Genomic DNA, 20,438 nt, shown 5'->3' on the forward strand with positions numbered 1-20,438 from the left:
CTTCCTCAGGTACCTGATGATTATTAAACCAAAGCCTCCACTGAATAGACAGCATACAAAACAATCCTCTTCCCCAAACCCAAACCCACTTACATCTCCACTGGACTAAGAATGCACTCTTGACTTAGAGGTTGCTCAGTCATCATCTGATTGATGAGATGAGCTGGGATTTGAATTTACAGTCAGAGAGGGGAGGAGTGCAAATTTAAAGGTCTCACTGTACTCCACGCAAAATAACCCCAAATCTCTGATCTCAGACAACTGTCACATTCTGCAAATGCTCAAGTAGAAAAGTCTGGTGGCCTCCAACAAAGTAGGTATTAAGCAGGAATTACAAGTAAATGGCAGGAGCTAGAACCAGAAGTCGTGGAGACATAAAAGATGAAGTGGGTAGTATACATTCAGCCAGGGTGAATAAACAAAGCAGGAGGAGAGAAAGAGAAGCAGATTACCAGAGGAAGATTACTGGAGTGGGAAGACAGAGAAAGAGAGACTCTTCCCTGCTTTCCCCCCAGTTACCTAGCTCTCTGGTTTCCAGCCTTTTCTGAGATTTATTTTGTGCTCCTGAGTTCCACTTGTAGTGGACAAGCATTTCATTTGCTTGTCTAGCACACCTGTCCATTTTTGCTTACTTAATTTTCTTAGGGAAACTATTCTTCCATTCGACACGATCTTATGGTAATTCTCAGCCAGCATTTCCCACCTGTCCCTATGCTTACCACCCTGCTTATCAAAATGGAGAAAACGCCCCTCTTTCAATCAATATTCCACTAGTGCCTTTAGTTTCATTCCCTCTTTCCTTCTTAATGATCTTACTGTTTCACATACCCCTTCTCTCTCTGGTATTAACAATACTTCCACCTTAAATTGAGATAATTGGAAACAGACTCTGAAACAGTGATTTGTGTGAAAAATATAGACGGGGGGCTGTGCAGTCTCGGGAAGAATATCTATACATGAGCAAGGGAAGCAGGACTTGGCAGAAGGAAAATGAGTGGCTTTTCCAATAGAGGTCTCAGCCAGTCCTGTGGAGATATAGCATGGTCCTTCAGAGCCGTCCCTAATTAAAGCAAAGGGCTGGACAGTGGTTAGGTTTAGGGTTAGGGTTAAAGTTGAGTGAGCTCTGAATGAGGCAATATGAAGACATGCGCTATAAATGGGGTTCTCAGGGAGCTAGCTGGCAGTCAGGTCAAATTGTGACTATTCTGTGAACACGGGGCTTTCTCAGGAACTCTAAACTCACAAAGATTCTCTCCTTGCTGAAATTCTACTCAGGCTCCCCTCAACTCTCTTCTCAACTAGACTTTTGAGCTTCCATTTTCATCTCTGCATTGTTCAAATTTAGCAAGAATCCTACTAGGTCAGTTTAGCCATATTCTTCCATTCTTGATATCTGATCACTCTTGGTATATAATTGGGTTCCCCCTCCTCTACCATCCCCCAAGTGATGTCTGGTCACCCTGGCCTGCCTTTGGTAAGAATCTCATTAGGCCAATTTAGCCAGAATCCCCTCTTCACTGTGATGTTTCCTCTTAGTGATTTTCCATCCACTGACCCCCACCTTTCTCCCTGACTGTAAATTGTGAATTTTCCTTATTGTATTCAGAATTGAGCCCAGTTCTCTATACTGAGGTCTCTTTTCCCCTATTTTACTAGTTTTTCTGAATAAAACCTACTTTTACCACTTTACTGTCCAGCTCTGTTTAATCTTTGACAAAACCTACTTTGACTTCTCCAGTGACTCTTAGGCTGTTGGTTTTCATCGGTACTGTGGTTGCAAGGCCGATGATTTTCAAGCTACGATGGAACGGGCAAGAAGGAGCTGGGAATAGGCAAGTTAAAGATGCCACGTAGCTCACTGTTCTTACCAAGACTTTTGTTTTTTTTTGAATAAATTCCCCTTGGGTTGTTGCAAGTCTTTGGTTAATTTTCAGAGTACTGAAAAAGTTCATCATTTTGGCCAATGTCCTCATTGTTTTTGTGAAGAAGAAAGTTTTCAGAGGTCCTCATTCCATCACTCCAGAAGTGCTTCTGCTTATCTTGGAATTTAGTCAATCGTGCTGTAAAAATCTACTGGCATAAGGTGCACAGGTTCTAAAAATTAGAGACAGAGATATACTGTAGTGATTCCCCCTGGCTCTGCTTTTCTCATGATATGAAATGACAGGTGAGAGTTAACCATCCTTTGGGAGGAGCTGGCTGACTTTAATGGCATAGCCCTCCTCCACCATGAATCAGTCTTGTGAGTTAAAACAGAGTGTGGAATGCCTACTGTTGACTAAAAGACTGCTTCATTGTATCTTAGTTTCAGAATCTGGACCATTTTTCCAAGTCTTTCAGGCCTCCAACTCTCCTGTTAATTCCACAATTTCATTTAACCTATTTCTTCTGGACAAGTGTCGAATTTTATAGTTCAAGTCCCTTCCCCAGGGCTTCCCTGGTGGTGCAGTGGTTGAGAATCTGCCTGCTAATGCAGGGGACACGGGTTCGAGCCCTGGTCTGGGAAAATCCCACATGCCACGGAGCAACTAGGCCCGTGAGCCACAACTACTGAGCCTGCGTGTCTGGAGCCTGTGCTCCGCAACGGGAGAGGGCGCGACAGTGAGAGGCCCGCGCACCGCGATGAAGAGTGGCCCCTGCTGCCCACAACTAGAGAAAGCCCTCGCACAGAAACGAAGACCCAACACAGCCAATAAATAAATAAGTTAATTAATTAATTAAAAGAAGCCTCAACGTTAAAAAAAGAAAATCCCTTCCCCAAATGTCTTGGAGTGAAGACATGCTCATGTGTGATAAACATCAAGATCAAAGGTGTTGCTTGAGATAATTTCAATCTGTTTGTTTTTTTAAATTTATTTATTTTATTCATTTGTCTTTGGTGGTGTTGCTCAGGCTTTCTCTAGTTGCGGATTGCAGGGGCTACTCTTCGTTGCGGTGTGCAGGCTTCTTGTTGCGGTAGCTTCTCTTGTTGTGGAGCACAGGATCTGCACGTGGGCTTCAGTAGTTGTGGCTCGCAGGCTTAGTTGCTCTGCGGCATGTGAGATCTTCCCGGACCAGGGCTCAAACCCATGTGCCCTGCATTGGCAGGCAGATTCTTAACCACTGCACCACCAGGGAAGTCCCAATCTTTATGTTTAGACACTTCCGTTCACCTCACTGGAGGGAAATACAGCCATAAGTGGTAGAAATAGGTGATGAGACTTGTGTGCAGGCACTTTTTGTCCTCGGCTCTACCTCTAAGTGTGTGCTTTTGCATAGTTTTTTCCACACTGAAATTCTCATCAGAGGAGACACTTTAGCAACATTTCCCACGTGCTTTGACATTTTTTTTTTTTTTTGAGGAAAATGTTTCATTCTATTAGGTTAATTCCACCCCAAGGTATTTGCATAAGTGGTGTGGGTCTGGCCTTTGACGTTATCTTCCTGAATGTTCTCTGATTGCTCACTCAGGCGTATTGTAGACACAGGGTCTGGTCTCATTGAATCTTGTGCTATCTTTACCAAATCAAATCTGTAAAGTTCACTTGCAATTTAACGTATTGTTTCTGAGTCATCTTGACATTTTGACTTCATAAGTGTAAACTGCATTTACTGGAAATTTGTTTTTAAAAATAAAACAACATAGGCCAGATCTATGACCTACAGATGCATTATAAAATTAGGCAATGCTTATGAGATAATGCTTCTGAAAGAAATTTTTAAAAATAAATTTATATCTGTTTTTAAAGCACATAAAAGACTACGTTCAATAGGAACAGAAAATATACAAGCAATAGTGTAAATTATTAGGATGGAATCTAGTTTTTTAAAAGCTGGGGGGGGAGGCTTCCCTGGTGGCCTAGTGGTTAGGATTCCAGGCTTTCACTGCCATGGCCTGGGTTCAGTCCTAGATTGGGGAACTGAGATTCCACAAACCATGCAGGGCGGCCAAAAAAATAAAATAAAATAAAAGGGAGGCAGAGAGCATAGTCAAATGTTAAAAGGGTGACGATGTTTAGCATTGTTAAAAGAACTGACCGGGAAGTTTCTCTTTATTTCAAAGTTATAAATATTATAAATAAGTACGATTTTTGGCATAGCACACCTATATTTGAAAATCAGTGCATAATGGTTTTTATTAATAGAACCTTTGCATAATTCATAATAAATGATTCTAGTAATATTGAAAGTTGAAATTTTCCTGGCAGATAATTTTTATTAGCGACTTAAAGAGTCTAGAGTTATTTCTGGCTGCTGAATGGGATCACAATATGACCAATTCCATCACTTTATTTTTCTTAAGCATTTAGAAATACCCAGGCATGTTGGCATTTAGAGGTAAACAAAATGGCTAAGCAGGGGTGAAGAGGAACTTAGAGTATGCTTACCTTATATATTCTAAGGTTAAGAATTTTGGGCAGTTATAAAAGGTTTTTTTGTGGGGGGGGTGTAGGATACCTGGGAAATTTGAATATAGACTAAGTATTAGGTGACATTAGGAGATTATTATAAATTTTGTCAGGTGTGAAAATGTCACTGTGATCATGTAGAAATAGATGTTTACTTTTCAGGGGTGCACACTAAAATATACAGAGGTGAGATATTGTAACATCTGAGGGAAGCGAAGAGGAGATGGTGAAGTTACTTCTGAGTGGAGCCCGATACGTTCGGTTCTAACGAGTTCAAGCTGAACCACCCACTGAGGATTATGTCTCCTTGGTGAAAATCAGCCCCAACACCTCCCAGTTCCTGCTGGTCTCCTCCTGAGATGTGGCGGTGCATCTCTACCATGGGCCGGCCATTCAGCTCATGTACCAGCACCTAGCGCTCTCTTGGATGTGCGTTCAATGGTCCGACACATGCCTGGAGTGGGGGATCAAACCCTCGACTGAAAACACATGATTCCAGCATTGATCAGGGAGATCTGGCTGGAACCCATGATGCCACTACCAGATGTGTTGAATACTGTCCAGAAGTGAATGTGGTAGTTACTGGGCCTTGGGATCAGATAGTTAAATTGCGGCATCCCAGAACTCCTTGTAATGCTGTGACCTTCTGTCTGTGAGTAACACCCTCTCTGTCTGGAGATCAGCTGATTGTGGACAAGGTGGGCAGTAAAGTGTTAATGTGGGAATTACAGAACATGGGTTACGTGCAGCAGTGCCAGGTGTCCAACTTGACGTACCAGGCTCGCTGCCTTTGAACATTTTCAAATAAGCAGTTTTGTATTAAGCTCAGTTGAAGGCCAAGTGGAAGCTGAGTACTTGCTCCCAATCCCTGAGATACAGAAGAAGCATGTCTTCAAGTGTCAAAGAAAATAATATTGAGCAGATTTATCCTGTCAATGCCATTTCTTTTAACAACATCTACGGTACGTTTGCTATGGGTGGTTCTGATGGATTTGTAAATATTTTGGGTCCAGTTAACAAGAAGCGACGGCGCTGGTTCTGTAGATACCCCACCAGCATCACACCACTTGTCTTCAGTAATGATGGGACTACACTTGCAATAGCATCATTATATATGTATAAAACGGATGACACGGGACATCCTGAAGATGGCATCTTCTCATTTGCCAAGTGACAGATGCAGAAAAAAAACCTAAGTCCACCTAATCATCTCCTGAAAGCAGTTTCTCTACGGAAAGCTTTTCTGCTTCCTACAAATCATACTTACCCCCTGGATGTGTTAGAGCCATTGTTGTTACATTATGTAGTATGGATTTCTCTGTTTTCTGTCTTACGAAAATCTTGTCTGTGTGCCTTTCCATACTGACTTTGTGTAGAATGAGGATTCTTTGTTTCTTTTGTATTTGTTATTTACTCTAAAATACTTGGACAGAAGAAAACTAAAAGAAGCAAATATAGCAAAAATTTAAAATCTAGGTGATGGATACATAAAGGAGTGTTCATGATACCCTTTTCTCAACTCTTCTATATATTTGAAAGTTTCAATAATAATTTTTAAAATGTTTTGTAGCTGAAAAAAGTGTTTTGGTAACTGAGATTTTGCAACATGTGGATTAGCAAAATTTTTATTACCTTTTTCTGTTTTTTTCTAAATTTTCTAAAGCCTTATAAAACTTTAAAATATAAATCAGAATCAAATATTTGATGAATTGCTTGCTTTGAAAGTAATTGAATATAAAGGAATATAACAGTTCATCTAAAAACTGTTTCTCATCTTTTTCTTTATTCTATCTTTTTTCCTCCTTCTTTGCAATGTGATACAATTTCTATAAAAGGTTTCTAAACGAGATAACATAAATAAGAAGTAAACAGTAAAGTCAGGGCCACGAAACAGTAGAGCCAGTAATGAGACTAGTGCTCGAAAAAGAGAGTCTTACATCCTAAAAGTTTACCAGCAAAGGGCCACAGATTTGGTTCTTAGCTTTCTAGGTATAAATTTAAAAACAGGAATATGAACAGTTATATCATTCAGAGTGCTCATAAAATAAAGGCAAATTATTCACCCAGGAGAAGCACAAAAATGTCTGGTTTGAAGTTTATCCTAAATAGCATCTGTGTGATATAATGAACAAAGCCCTAAACAATATGCTTAGGATAACTACAGCAAAGGAGTTTTGGGGGAGTGTGTCTTAATGTAGGCAATTGTCATTATGACAAAAAAATAATCACTGAAAATAAACCTATTGGAGCAAATACCATGGTATCATCCAGGTAAGCAGCAACTCAGAGGTCTTGAGAGACTTTTGGAGTATCTTGAACAAACCTTCTTAAGCGGTTTCAAGAACCCAAGGGGAATTGCTAGATAAACATTAAGAGTTTTAGGGAGCCTGTAAGTTGTGTATGTTAGCGGGCATGAATGGGCATGAACACATTTTTCTGAGGACAGGTTTTTTAGCTTTTATCAGAAGGATCTTTGCTTCAGAAAAGAGTGAGAACCACTAATTTATAGAAATAAAGAGGCTACACATCCATTGGGGATATCTTTTTCTTGATGAGCTTTTCAAAAATATATATGATAAGGAGCTTTGAGACTGTGCTCTCTGCCTGCTTCTCAGAATGAAAAAATTCTGCATGTCCTCTAAAAAAGGAAAACATATATCCCATGAGTCAGCTCACCAGAGCAGGCTGGACCACTGATAAAAGCTGAGGCACTGATTTAGGACTGATTGGTAGAGAAACCTGCTTCATATATGCTTGGAGGTAAGGCCAGTGTGTATTTTCAGGAAAGATGAAGGTTGTTATAAAAAATAATTTTGTGTATACTCCAAATGAAATGAAAAAAAATTCATGTACTGCATTGATAAGTTTAACACGAATATTTTTAAAGCTGGTGTAATCAGAAGCTTATCTTAAACATTACAAAATAAAAGTTAAATAAATCACCCATAGACAGTCTGGCTTTGAGTGATGCAATTTCCTGGAACAATGTACTAACATAAATTGCTTTGCAAAATGTATCCCTCTGTAACTGAATGAGATACCTTGCCGAATGGTGTTTTAGCTGTAAATAAATTAAAAGTTTTCTTTCTGGCAGTAACGAGTCAGGCCAGAAGTTTCTTGAGGTCTTGGCTAGATCATAAGTATAAAAATTTATTATGCATCTTGTGTGTGTGAGTACAAATTAAGATTTCATATATATTTTATATATTAAGAAAATATATATTGACTATATATAAGTATATTATATTTACATATATAGCCTTAATGTATTTTTCTTAATATATAAAATATATACTATATGAAATCTTAATTTATACCTATATATGTATATATATACATACATGTGTATATATATTCTTAATATATAAACTATACAAAATATGTCTATGCATTTATATATCTATATCTATATACCTATATCTATCTATATCTATATCATCTATATCTATATCTATATCTATATCTATCCCAGAGAGATTGAATAACTTGCTTAAGGTTTTACACTGTATGTAAATGGTGCAGTGGGATTCAAACCAAGACAGTATATGTCCAGAGTGTACTCTTTGGCCATTAAGCTAGACCCTCCATGTGCAATAATACAGTCATGCTATTTGCTTATAAAAGAATATTGGCTTTCCACTGTTTGTGTCTGGTCTAGGAGCCATGCATCTATTGCACTCAAAATGCTATTCAATTATTAAAGAACAAGTTAGTATGAAAGGAGTATCTATCCCTATTATTTTCACCTGGAAACAACTAACTCCTCTGTCAAGAGCATTTGTATGGGGCTTCCCTGGTGACGCAGTGGTTGAGAGTTCACCTGCTGATGCAGGGGACACGGGTTCGTGCCCCGGTCCGGGAAGATCCCACATGCTGCAGAGCGGCTGGGCCCGTGAGCCATGGCTGCTGAGCCTGCGCGTCCGGAGCCTGTGCTCCGCAGCGGGAGAGGCCGCAACAGTGAGGCCCGCGTACCGCAAAAAAAAAAAAAAGAGCATTTGTACAGTGAACATTTTATCTAAGGTTTCACAGCTGAGAGAAGTCTAGAGCAGCTAATACAATAGCTGGATGTCTCCTTTCAGGCCGCTACTGTTTGAGTGTAGGAAGTATTGTTTCATTTGTATGAATTAGGAGTGTCCACTAAAATGGTTTATTCTTCGTTCTTTCAAATTTCTCCAGCCAGCTTTATGACTGTTTACACCAGAATTGACACAGCAATTCTACTCTAGGGGTTTATCCCAATGAAATTACTTAGGGGGAGCAAAAAAGCTATATTCATGAAGATATCCAGTATGTCTTTATTTGTAAGAGAATATAAGAAAATATTGGGAAGAAAACACCCCAGAGACCTTATATTAAGGGGGATAAAGACAGCTATATCAACACAATGCAATATTATAAAAATCTTATGTATAATTATAAAAATTTGTAAAGTCATGGAAAGCGTCTGGCTAAGCATCAAGAAAGGATAGCAAAATACTACTATATAAACATATACTTAACAACTGTTATAATTTCAACAACTAAAATTATATATTTGTAAAAAGAAACGTGAAAGAAATGGAAATAGTCATACTGTGTTGGAATTATAAACATTTGTCATTCTTTCCTTAATCTTGTGATTTTTATTTCATAAATATTTCAAAAACTCCTTGACAAGTTCCTGCATTTTCATTAGAGTTTTTCAGGATTTCATTAGTCATTAATGGACTTCCTCCCTTTTAAATACTGGCTCCTCGACTCATTAATGGACAAGATTGTGCCAATTAATTAACTTCTCTAGACTGCATTATTTTTTCCCCTGCTGAAGATGGAGAAAATAACACTTAGCTCATAGGATTGTTTAGGTCAAATGAGATAGTGTTTAATACAGTTTCCTACTACAGAGTATGTGCTTTAAAAAACAAAAAGAGCCCAAATGGATAAGGAAATTCAGCTACCATTTTGCTGAGTGTTCAGAATTTCACACTAATGTGTGGGACATTACCATTTTATGGTGAGAGAAATCATTAATAGGTCAGAATGAAAGTTACTCTGTTTTTAACCCTGTTTTGGGATAAATAATGAATCATAAAATACCAAGTATCAGACACAGCTTCATTTTTTTTTTATCTTTTAAGGAAAAAAAGTTATTTCAATTAAAAGAAGCTAAAACTCATGAATAAAAATTTGAAAAATTGAGAAAAAGATAAAACATGGTTTTATGGCTCCCTCCAAAAATATAGCTCCTATTAACATTTAGGGACTGGAAGGGTTTATTCTCAGCTTTTTGTTTCCTATACATAGGATACTTTTCCAAAAGTAATACAGTTATATTTGCAATTTTGTATTTCTCTTTCCACTAGAAATGGTTTTCTTTGTTGCTAGATAGTTTCTATAAACAGAATAGTAAAATGGCAACATAATGTTATATTGATTGGGTAGTATAATTTATTAAAATGTTTTACAATAGTGTACCTTGTTTTTCACTATTAAAAAATAAAGCTATAATGAACTTTTTTGCATAAACCTTTTTTGGTTTTTAGGATTATTTCATTATTACTTTAGAATAGTTTTCTAGAGGTAGAATATTGGTTTAAATCATGAATATTTGTAATGATTTTGATATAGAATGATACACTACATTGCTGGCAAAGAATGAATAAAGAATAAGACAAAAAAAACATTTTGGAAAATGAGTCTATTATTTAAACTTGTCTCTTTTATCTTCCATAACCATATGATAGAATTTTTTGCTGTATTTATTGATCATTTTGGATTTTCTGTGTGGATTATCTATTCATATTGCTTACACGCTTATTTTTTGGCACTTCATATTTCATTACCAATTTATATGACTGCTTACATTTAGAAAATTATTACCTTTTAGCATGTTTTCAAGTATTTCTCCAGTATCTTTCCATTTTAAATTTGATATTTTTAATCAAACAAAATTTTTAAACGTATGTTTTCAAAGGTGTCTATGACTTCTTTTGTAATTGTTAAATTTCACTTCAAATTTTACATCTTTCAACGTTATAAACTTGATAAATATTCAATTCTATATTTTTTAAAAATGTTATACCATCATTCGGTTTCTTTTATTTGTCTCTAACTATTTTGGTGAAAACTGAATTCGGTTGCTTCATGTTCATCTCCTATCAGAGGACGGTGTTTGTTTTCACTTTTTTAATAAATTTACTTATTTATTTATGGCTGCATTGGGTCTTTGTTGTTGTGTGCGGGCTTTCTCTAGTTGCAGCGAGCAGGGGCTACTCTTCGTTGTGGTGCGCAGGCTTCTCATTGTGGTGGCTTCTCTTGTTGCGGAGCACGGGCTCTAGGCATGCAGGCTTCAGTAGTTGTGGCGCACAGGCTTAGTTGCTCCACGGCATGTGGGATCTTCCCGGATCGGGCCTCAAACCCGTGTCCCCTGTATTGGCAGGCGAATTCTTAAACACTGAGCCACCAGGTAAGTCCTGTTTTCACTTCTAAGTTCTTTTCCCTTTAGAATTCTTGACTTCCTAAGAGTAAAAAGAAAAAAAATTAAAGAAGAAATGACTCATTCTGAAATGTTATAATTATTATTTCCCTTATCTTTTATTTAAAAAAACCTTTTATTTGAGTAACTGGAAGAAAGTTCTAGAATGTCCTTATTTTCTGATAAATGCTTAAAAATTTGCTTCTTTTCTTACTGCTTAGTCAGAAGGAATCTTAGGCAAATTGACAAAACAGCCCTAAATAATCAAAAGTAGATGTAATATGGAAATAGAAACTTAAACTTGAAAAATAAACAAAAAGAAATTAAGTACAAACATACCTCATTTTACTGTAGTTTGCAGGTATTGTGTCCTTTATAAATTGAAGGTTTGTGGCAACCTTGTGTTGACCAAATCTACTGATGCCATTTTTCCAACAGCATTTAATTTGCTCACTTTGTGTCTCTGTGTCATATTTTGGAAATTCTCAAAATATTTTTAATTTTCTCATTATTATTATATTTTTATGTGACCTGTGATGAGTGATCTTGGATATTACTGTTGTAAGGTTTTTTGTTTTGTATTATTTAATTAATGTGTATACTTTTTTAAAGATATAGTGCTATTGCACATGTAGTAGACTATAGTATAGTGTAAACATAGCTTTTACATGCACTAGGAAACCAAAAAATCTTTGGACTCACTTTATTGTGATATTTGCTTTATTGTAGTGGTCTAGAACTGAACCCACAATATCTCTGAAGTATGCTTGCAATTCTAGCTTTTACGAAATGATGTAAAATTTATAAGTACAAATTTGAAGTAAATGCATAATAAATTGATTTCATTTTAGTAAATTACTCTGCTCTCCATGTTTGTATTAGTTTAGTACCTTAAGAAGTCAGTTATTTACCTGATGACTCGTGGCTTAACAAAGTTGAGAGGGAGGTTTTAGGAACACCCTGGCCATTTTTTCTTGCTGGGATAAATGTATACCAGGAGTGGAAATGGAAATGGGTAGAATAAGTATACCGATTCTGAAGCCCAAATTAAATAATATTTTCCTAGTTTGGTACATTAACTTGAAGCTATATCAGAGGGCAAAGAAAAAAACATCCCAGCACTGGTAGTGTTTCTAATCTAGGTAAAGTGACTAATTAGTTTTCACATTCAATACGCTCACTTATCCTAAGGAAAACGCTTAGTTTAAATAGACCCCACCATGGAAGATTTTAGATCCTGGAATTATCTTGATCCTTTACACTCTAAATCACAATTCATAGATGAATTGACTTTGGAGGATTTTTGTAAAGACACAAAAATCCTCATGCATTTGAAACCTGCTATTTCTTTCTTTCTTTCTTTTTTTTAAAAAAACATCTGAATTGGAGTATAACTGCTTTACAATGGTGTGTTAATTTCTGCTTTATAACATAGTGAATCAGCTATACATTTACGTATATCACCATATCTCCTCCCTTTTGAGTCTCCCTCCCACCCTCCCTATCGCACCCCTTTAGGGGAATCCAACCTAGTCCTATGGTTTCCTTTACCTTACTCAAGTTGATAAATCTATCTCCTACCCATACGTTTCTTTTGAACTCCCAAGTCACACATCCCTCTAACTACCCTCCGTTATTCTGGGTGACTGACATAGCTCCTTCAACTCAACCTGTCCAAGATTTAACTTATCCTTATCCCCTTCACCCAACCTGATGAAGAGTCAGTCTGTTTCTTCTTCTTTATCTCCTATTCTGCTAGAGGCTACAAGACCCACCTCGTTCAAGCTAGAAATATGGAAAAGCCCCTTGACTTTTCTCTCACATACCTCATACCTCAACAGTCCCCAAGTAGCCCATCCACTGCTACCACGTAAACAAAGCCACTTTTATATTTTCACTTGTACTACCTCCTAACTCATTGCTTTGATAGAAATTGCTGGGAAAAAACCCACCTTGGGGTTTATGACCTTTTAAGCAACCCCCATCCACACATACAACCACTGAATACTGTTTTCTTGAAATGTTATTTCATGATTTTATAAGACGGTGGATAAAGTGTTCAAATCCTACAATCACTAGCTATAAAAGCTACTAACAAAGTTTGACTGAAAGAGAGCAGCTTGAAGGTGGGCACCATTCATGGAATGTGTGAGCGTGTTGACTGACATGGTAGACATGTGCTAGAGGATGGTGAATTGTTCTTGCCCTGGTGTTCCAGACCCTGAACTCCTGGCCAGTCTAACCTTTTAATGTCCAATCACCTTCAAATCAATCAGCTCTCCAACACACACACAAAGCCTCAGAAGATTCTGTTGTACATCTTAAAAATGTTTTCCACCAGACAAAGGACCCAATTTTCTGGTTATTAAGAGAATGCCCACCCACTCAACTCTGCCCTGTAGCTGTACCCTCACCGCATACTGAACTCAGCCTGCGTCTTTTTTTTTGTTGAACTCAGCCTGCATCTTAATCCCCTTTTTGACTAAACTGTGTCTCCTTTTATTCCTTCTGTGTATTGTGAGGTAGCGTTATTTGCTTGTATTTCCCTCATATTCTGTAAATCAAAGTGTCTATAAAAGATAGACATTCTGAGAGACAAAATCTGCTTTAGTATCCTCTGGAGCTAGAACATTAGTCTTGGCAGACTGACATTCTGGTTTTTCTACACCCAGTACTTTACCTGTTCTCCATATAGCAGCCAGAGTGATCTTTCTGAAAAACAAACACAAGCTCATATCATACCCCTACTTATTGGCTCTCCTTTCCCTTAAGATAAAGTTCCATATTAATTTCTCATTTATGCCATACTTCCAGGTCTTCTAAAATATTTTTTTGTTATACCTAGAATGTTCTTCCATCTTTCTCTCTTTTATCTTTTTTTGCGGTACGCGGGCCTCTCACTGTTGTGGCCTCTCCCGTTGCGGAGCACAGGCTCCGGACGCGCAGGCTCAGCGGCCATGGCTCACGGGCGCAGCCGCTCCGCGGCATGTGGGATCTTCCCGGACCGGGGCACGAACCCGCGTCCCCTGCGTCGGCAGGCGGACTCTCAACCACTGCACCACCAGGGAAGCCCTCTTTTATTTTTTAAGCCAAGGTTCATGCACTCAATAAATCTCAACTTTGCTATAACTTCCTCAGAAATACCTGCTCTGCCTCTCATAATACATCATACTTCTTAGGCCCACTCACCTTATAATTATGAATTCAATGTCTGTACTGATTTTACTCTATTTGAGAGCTGAGACAGTGTTTGGTGTTTCAACTCTGTGTCCCTAAATGAAATAGAAAACGATGCCTCTTTTGGATATTGAATCCCTATAATCTCTCAAAACAAAGAGGCAGGACTACATTATCTTTCTAGCTAAAAATTATGGTTTTATGAGTCAGAAATTAGAACATTAGTCGCTCAGCCTGGGAAGTACAGTGAAATGACTACAGATACATGGTATTAGAATGATGATTAACCAAAAAACCAAATTTATCAAACAGCCACATCTCCTGCTTCCTAGACAGTGAGAGTTTATTTCCTGAGGATGAGGCGCCAGGAGCCCTGGAGAGGTAGAGGCCATGTTGGCCTCAGATCTCCTTCCCAGGGCCATTGTGCTGCTCCCCACAGAGACCCCCATCAGGGTTTGGTGTTCGGCTGCTGGTAGTACACTGACCTTTCCTCCTGACATGTGTTACAATAGATCCAGCCTCTTTTCCTGGGGGGACTTGAGTAACAACAAGGGTCTGAAAGGACTTCTCGTTTATTTGTGTTTTACAACCTTTAAAAACCAATTGCTCATCAATCCAACAGATGTGCTCAGGGCTAGAGTGACCTTCCTTCAAGATTCCACGTTGATTATTCTAAGGATTCCCTCAACTTAAATTTAAAATATTAAAACTTTAAAAATGAGCATGCCTTCTAAAGCTATTGAATCCTAAAATTAAATGTCTGCAGTTATTCTTAGAAGTGTGAGGTTGGGTTTGGGAGTGGGAGTGCATGAGGTATGGTCTGGGCAGGACACACATGGCTCTGTCCAGACATTAACTGAGCTGACTTTCATAAAGATACAGCAGAGTTTAATAAGGATTGAGGAGAGTTTAATAAATATGTTGAGAACCAATGAGGCGGCAAAGGGCTCATGCAATAGCTCAGCACCTAAGCTTTCAGCATCTCTAGGGCTGCAGGAGAGGGGCACCGTACATATGCTGGGTCTTGGGGGAGGAATGTAGTCTCTTCCAAACCATGGCCTATGGAGAATAAATATTCAGAACAGGGCTTCCCTGGTGGCGCAGTGGTTGAGAGTCCGCCTGCCGATGCAGGGGACGCGGGTTCGTGCCCCGGTCCGGGAAGATCCCACATGCCGCGGAGCAGCCGCTTAGCCTGCGCGTCCGGAGCGCCTGTGTTCCGCAACGGGAGAGGCCACAACAGTGAGAGGCCGGCGTACCGCAAAAAAAAAAAAAAAAAAAAAATTCAGAACATTTTTTCTTCTAATCTTTGGTCCCTTTAGTTTCCTACAAGAGCCTCACTTTGGCTAAACCCAACCAGAGACCAGAGGACCACAGACCATGGATGAATCTGGAGGTCTACCTTCAAGGGCACAAAAAGCAGAGTGGAGAGGAGCAGAGAGCAGATCCGAAGCAGCACCTGGAGAGTGTTCAGCAGAGGCGGGTACCTGGGTTTGTAAACTGTGAGATCAGATCTGTCCTGAGAGCAGTCAAAACTCAGGCTTCCCAAGGGGTCATATAGGACTGAGGCAAAATGAAAGAAACAGACTGAGAGCACGAAGGCCAAGAAGTGGGCTGGGGAAGCCTAGAAAGGGAACCAGATGTCAAAGCTGGGGACCAGCAAGAATGACTGAGGACAAGGGGTTGAAGGAAGACCCGAGGGAAGGGCTCATTACTCCAGGATGGGTCTCAACATTGCCAGGCTTCTGTCTCATAGTCTTTTTATTTTTTATTTTATTTATTTATTTTTATTGGGGTACAGTTGCTTTACAATGTTGTGCTAGGTCCTGCTGCACAGTGAGGTGAACCAGCCATATGTACACGCATATCCCCTCATTTTTGGATTTCCTTCCTATTTAAGTCACCACAGAGCAACGAGTAGATGTCCCCGTGCTATACAGCAGGTCCTCATTAGTTATCTATTTTATACCTAGTGGTGTATATATGTCAATCCCAATCTCCCAATTCATCCCACCCCCATCTGTACCATTTTTCTAGATTCCACATATATGTGTTAATATACAATATTTGCTTTTCTTTTTCTGACTTACTTCACTCTGTTTGACAGTCTCTAGGTCCATCCACGTCTCTACATATGACCCGATTTCATTCCTTTTTATGGCCGAGTAACATTTCATTGTATATACGTATCACATCTTCAATCAATTTGATACACCATATTAACAAATTGAAGAATAAAAACCATATGATCATCTCAAGAGATGCAGAAAAAGCTTTTGACAAAATTCAACACCCACTTATGATAAAAAACGCTCCAGAAAGTGGGCGTAGAGGGAGCCTACCTCAACATAATAAAGGCCATATACGACAAACCCAGAGCAAACATCATTCTCAATGGTGAAAAACTGAAAGCATTTCCTCTAAGATCAGGAACAAGACAAGGATGTCCACTTTTGCCACTCTTATTCAACATAGTTTTGGAAGTCCTAGCCAAGGCAATCATAGTCTTTTTTATTTATTTTTTATTTATTTTTATTTTTTGCGGTACGCGGGCCTCTCACTGTTGTGGCCTCTCCTGTTGCGGAGCACAGGCCCTGGACGCGCAGGCTCAGCGGCCACGGCTCACAGGCCCAGCCGCTCCGTGGCATGTGGGATCCTCCCGGACCGGGGCACGAACCTACGTCCCCCGCATCGGCAGGCGGACCCCCAACCACTGCGCCACCAGGGAAGCCCAATCATAGTCTTTTTAAAGTTAATGTTGATACTAAGCAGGATAAAGGGCCCTGTGCAGTCTTCTCCTAGTCAAAGCATGATCATACAAACTCAAGATCATTCTTAGAGTAATAGCAACTACAAATATTCACAGGCCACATAGCATCACGTGCAAGAACTTTAGCTCTAAAATGTTTTCTCGAACTCAACTTCTATTTTATTCCTCCAGTCCACAGAAAATGTATTCTTAGTCATTTCTGGGTAAACACAGTAATTTTAAGATTTAACATTCTGTCAGTTCAGGATTTGCTCTCTCCCTCTTTTCCCTCACGGTAGCATCTAAGTTTGTGAGCATGTGTACATAACAGCATGAAATTCCAGGAGGCCTCCTCTGGGTCCTTGGGGGATGCTCTGTGCCTTGCTGTTGTCCACTGAGATGTGCAGTCCCCTCTGGTCTCTGGGTATGGTCTGGCCCTTGGTTAAAGATTGGTAGGCCCTTTTAACTTTTTACCACCTGGAAGGCACTTAGGGTCTTCCCAAGCAGGGAGTGGCAGACTTTCTTTGTCATACAGGTCTATCTGCTTCCTCTACCATTGCGGAGTGTTTCTCCATTGTTTGCTGTGGCAATCAGATGAGAAAAGAAGCCAAGTTAGCCTCTACTACTTAGTCCCCAAGCTTAATAAGGCAGGGTTCTGTCATGCACCCCTTCACTCCTACCATAAACCTACTACTACCGACAAGGGGCAGAAGTTTGCCTCTCCAGCTCTAAGCATTTCTTCTCCTCCCCATCTCAGAGGTTCTTTCCTCGTCTGGGGAGAATAGGTATTGTGGTGCCGACACTGTGCGAACTCACTCAGTAAATATTCTTGCCAAATCTTTCATTCTAACATATAGACTTCAGAGTTCTTCAAGTCAAGAGCCAGGGGTTAGACATCATTGCTTCCCATTTCCTCCACTGGTAACACCCCCACTCTTTGTGGACTCGTATATTCTGATCTCTAAGTCGAGGTGGGGGTCACTGAGTTAAAGGCTGGTTACATGGAATGTGTGTATGGTAGAAGGAGGGGCATATGTATGGTCATGACATTGTGAAGTAGATGAAATTTGTTCTTAAATCTTTAATACATTTATTTATTTTATGATACGTTACAGGTGTACAGCATTATAATTCAACTACTGGGTACACTACAAAGTGATCACCAGCACAGGTCTAGTTACCATCTTTTACCATACAGTTGACCCCCTTCACCCGTTTCACCTACCCTCCCACCCCCCTTACCCTCTGGCAACTACTAACCGGATCTTTGGATCTATGAGTCTGTTTTTGTGTTATTTTGTTTATTAGTTTCATTTTTTTTTAATTCTACATATGAGTGAAATCATACAGTGTTTGTCTTTCTCCATCTGACTTATTTCAGTTAGCATGGTATCTTCAAGTTTCATCCATGTTGTCACAAATGAATTTCATTTCAAAAAAAGATTTCATTCTTTTGTATGGCTGAATAGTATTCCACTGTGTATGTATATATTACATCTTCTTTATTCATTCATCCATCTATGGACACTTAGGTTGTTTCCATATCTTGGCTATTATGAACAATGCTACAATGAAGGGGTGCTTTAGATATATGTATACATTATGTATATTACACATATGTATATACATACATGGATATTATACATAGTATATACTAAAAGTATATGTGTGTGTATATATATATACACATAAATATATATACACACATATATATTTCCTAATACAAGTTATTGAAAACTAAAGACTTAAGAATATTAAGGTAAACATGACTTCTTAAATATCTTCCCAAATGGGAAGCTCTGGACCAGATGTCTACAGCTTTTCTGTGGCCCTTCTTTTCTGTGAAGGACCAAATAGTAAACATTTTAGGTTTTGCAGGCTCTACGGTTCTCTGTCACAAGTACTCAGCTTGGCCATTGTAGCACAAAAGCAGCCATAGACAATACGTATGTGGTAAGCATTTTCATGGTCCAATAAAACTTCATTTATGAGCCCTGAAATTTTACATTTCATATAACTTTCAAACAAAGTATTTTCCTTCTATTAACATTTTTCAGCCTTTTAAAAATGTAAACATCCTTCCTAGCTTGAGTGACAAAACCCAGAGAGTTGAGCCAGATGCGGCTCACAGCCAGTGGTTTGCAGAACTCTCATGTAGACCCTCAGGATGACCCTGGCAAACAGTGGACAGGTCTCAGGGCTGAGTGTGAGTTTGGCTGAGTTAGGCAGGCAAAGCTGTCACCTCAAGACGCAGAAGAGCACAGCTTTAGCTTATCATCTTTAATAAGGACCCTCTATTAGCTCTTTTCACTAAGGAAAAAAGGGTGACTCTGGCTTTCTGCCTATTTTCTGAGCCTGAAAACCCCTTCCATCTGATTTTCCTTACATTCAGTATGTTTTAGTTTAGAATGCCAGTTTTCTGTCTCTGCCTTTGGTCCAGTTGGTGAAAAAAGGAGATGCCAATGTTTTTATGAGGGTTTTTTTTTTCCTTATCTGACCTTTTATCATCAGTAATGGTGATAACAACAGTTACAGAAAACCACCAGTCTTTAACGGAAAGAAAACTTAATCAAGATCAGAAGACCTAGGTTTCATCCCCTATTTGTAACTACCACCTGAAAATTACTTAAACTCTCTGGACATCAGTTTACTTACTTGTAAAAGAAGGGTCTTGGAGGTCTGTTCTAGTTGTATGAACAACTGGTTCTTCTTTTTATAAATATCATTTTAATGAGAAGCCTTAAGGTAGGAAATAAGTTCTGCTAGAGATGTGGGAACATTATGGAAAGATATGCCAAAGTAGGGGAAAAAGCAGATTTAAACAGTAAATTCACATTTGTATTTTTGTATTTACTGAGTTTTATAGTAACAAAGTATTCAGAATAAACTCAGCTATAGTAGTTTTTAACATGTTTCTTTCTCTGGAAGATTCCATAATTTAGCTGGATAAAGAGCCTCTGGTTTACATCCATTTCCTTGAAAGAAAAGAGAAGAAACACATTTTTAAAAAAATTTCTGAATTAAGGCTTTTCAACCTGAAGATGGTGCTATGATCCCATTTTGAAATTCAGTTTTGATTTCTAATTTAAATTCATAGGAAAAAACACAGTTCTTTGATTTAGTTTATTTTTATTCAGAGGTAATAAGTTTTAATTATTTCTCTTTATTTTTGTGTTTTATTATTGTAATGGGAGAAACTGTCTTCACCATTGGAAAACCTACTGTAGTCACTCTGTGTGAATGCTAAGTACTTGCTTAGACCAAATAATAATCAACTTCATGTCTTTTTTTCTTTTAGATTTTTCTGCTTACCTTCAGCAGTGGGTTCCCTGTGACTCTCAATCAACTTATTTTGCTGTTGCTGTTCTCAGATAAAATTGCTTCACTGGGAATTAGGTGATGAAGAGCTAAGGATAAAAAAAATTCCATATGAGAATGATTTCAACCTCTAGTTTGTAATTATCAGGTAAAAAAAGATTTCCTGGAATTAAGCCACAGGAACTCTGGCTTAAGTCAGAGCTGTCAGCTGGGAAACAAATTTCCAGACGTTTTGAAATTTAATTCACTGAATTTTTCTTGTAACTGGATTAGAAAATATGATTAAGCAAAGCAGGATATTCTTTTACTGGATCAGTCTGACTTTGAATGAAGGAAATAGATACTGAAATCTTAA

At 38.6% G+C, this 20,438-nt stretch overlaps 1 pseudogene; it reads left to right on the plus strand.

Moving 5' to 3' along the window:
* The first annotated feature begins 1,802 nt into the window (after positions 1–1,802).
* On the plus strand, positions 1,803–5,594 carry LOC115851215 (mitotic checkpoint protein BUB3 pseudogene; annotated as a pseudogene).
* The last annotated feature ends 14,844 nt before the right edge of the window (positions 5,595–20,438 follow it).

This window comes from Globicephala melas, chromosome 14 (assembly GCF_963455315.2).
Source record: "Globicephala melas chromosome 14, mGloMel1.2, whole genome shotgun sequence".
Classification (NCBI taxonomy): domain Eukaryota; kingdom Metazoa; phylum Chordata; class Mammalia; order Artiodactyla; family Delphinidae; genus Globicephala; species Globicephala melas.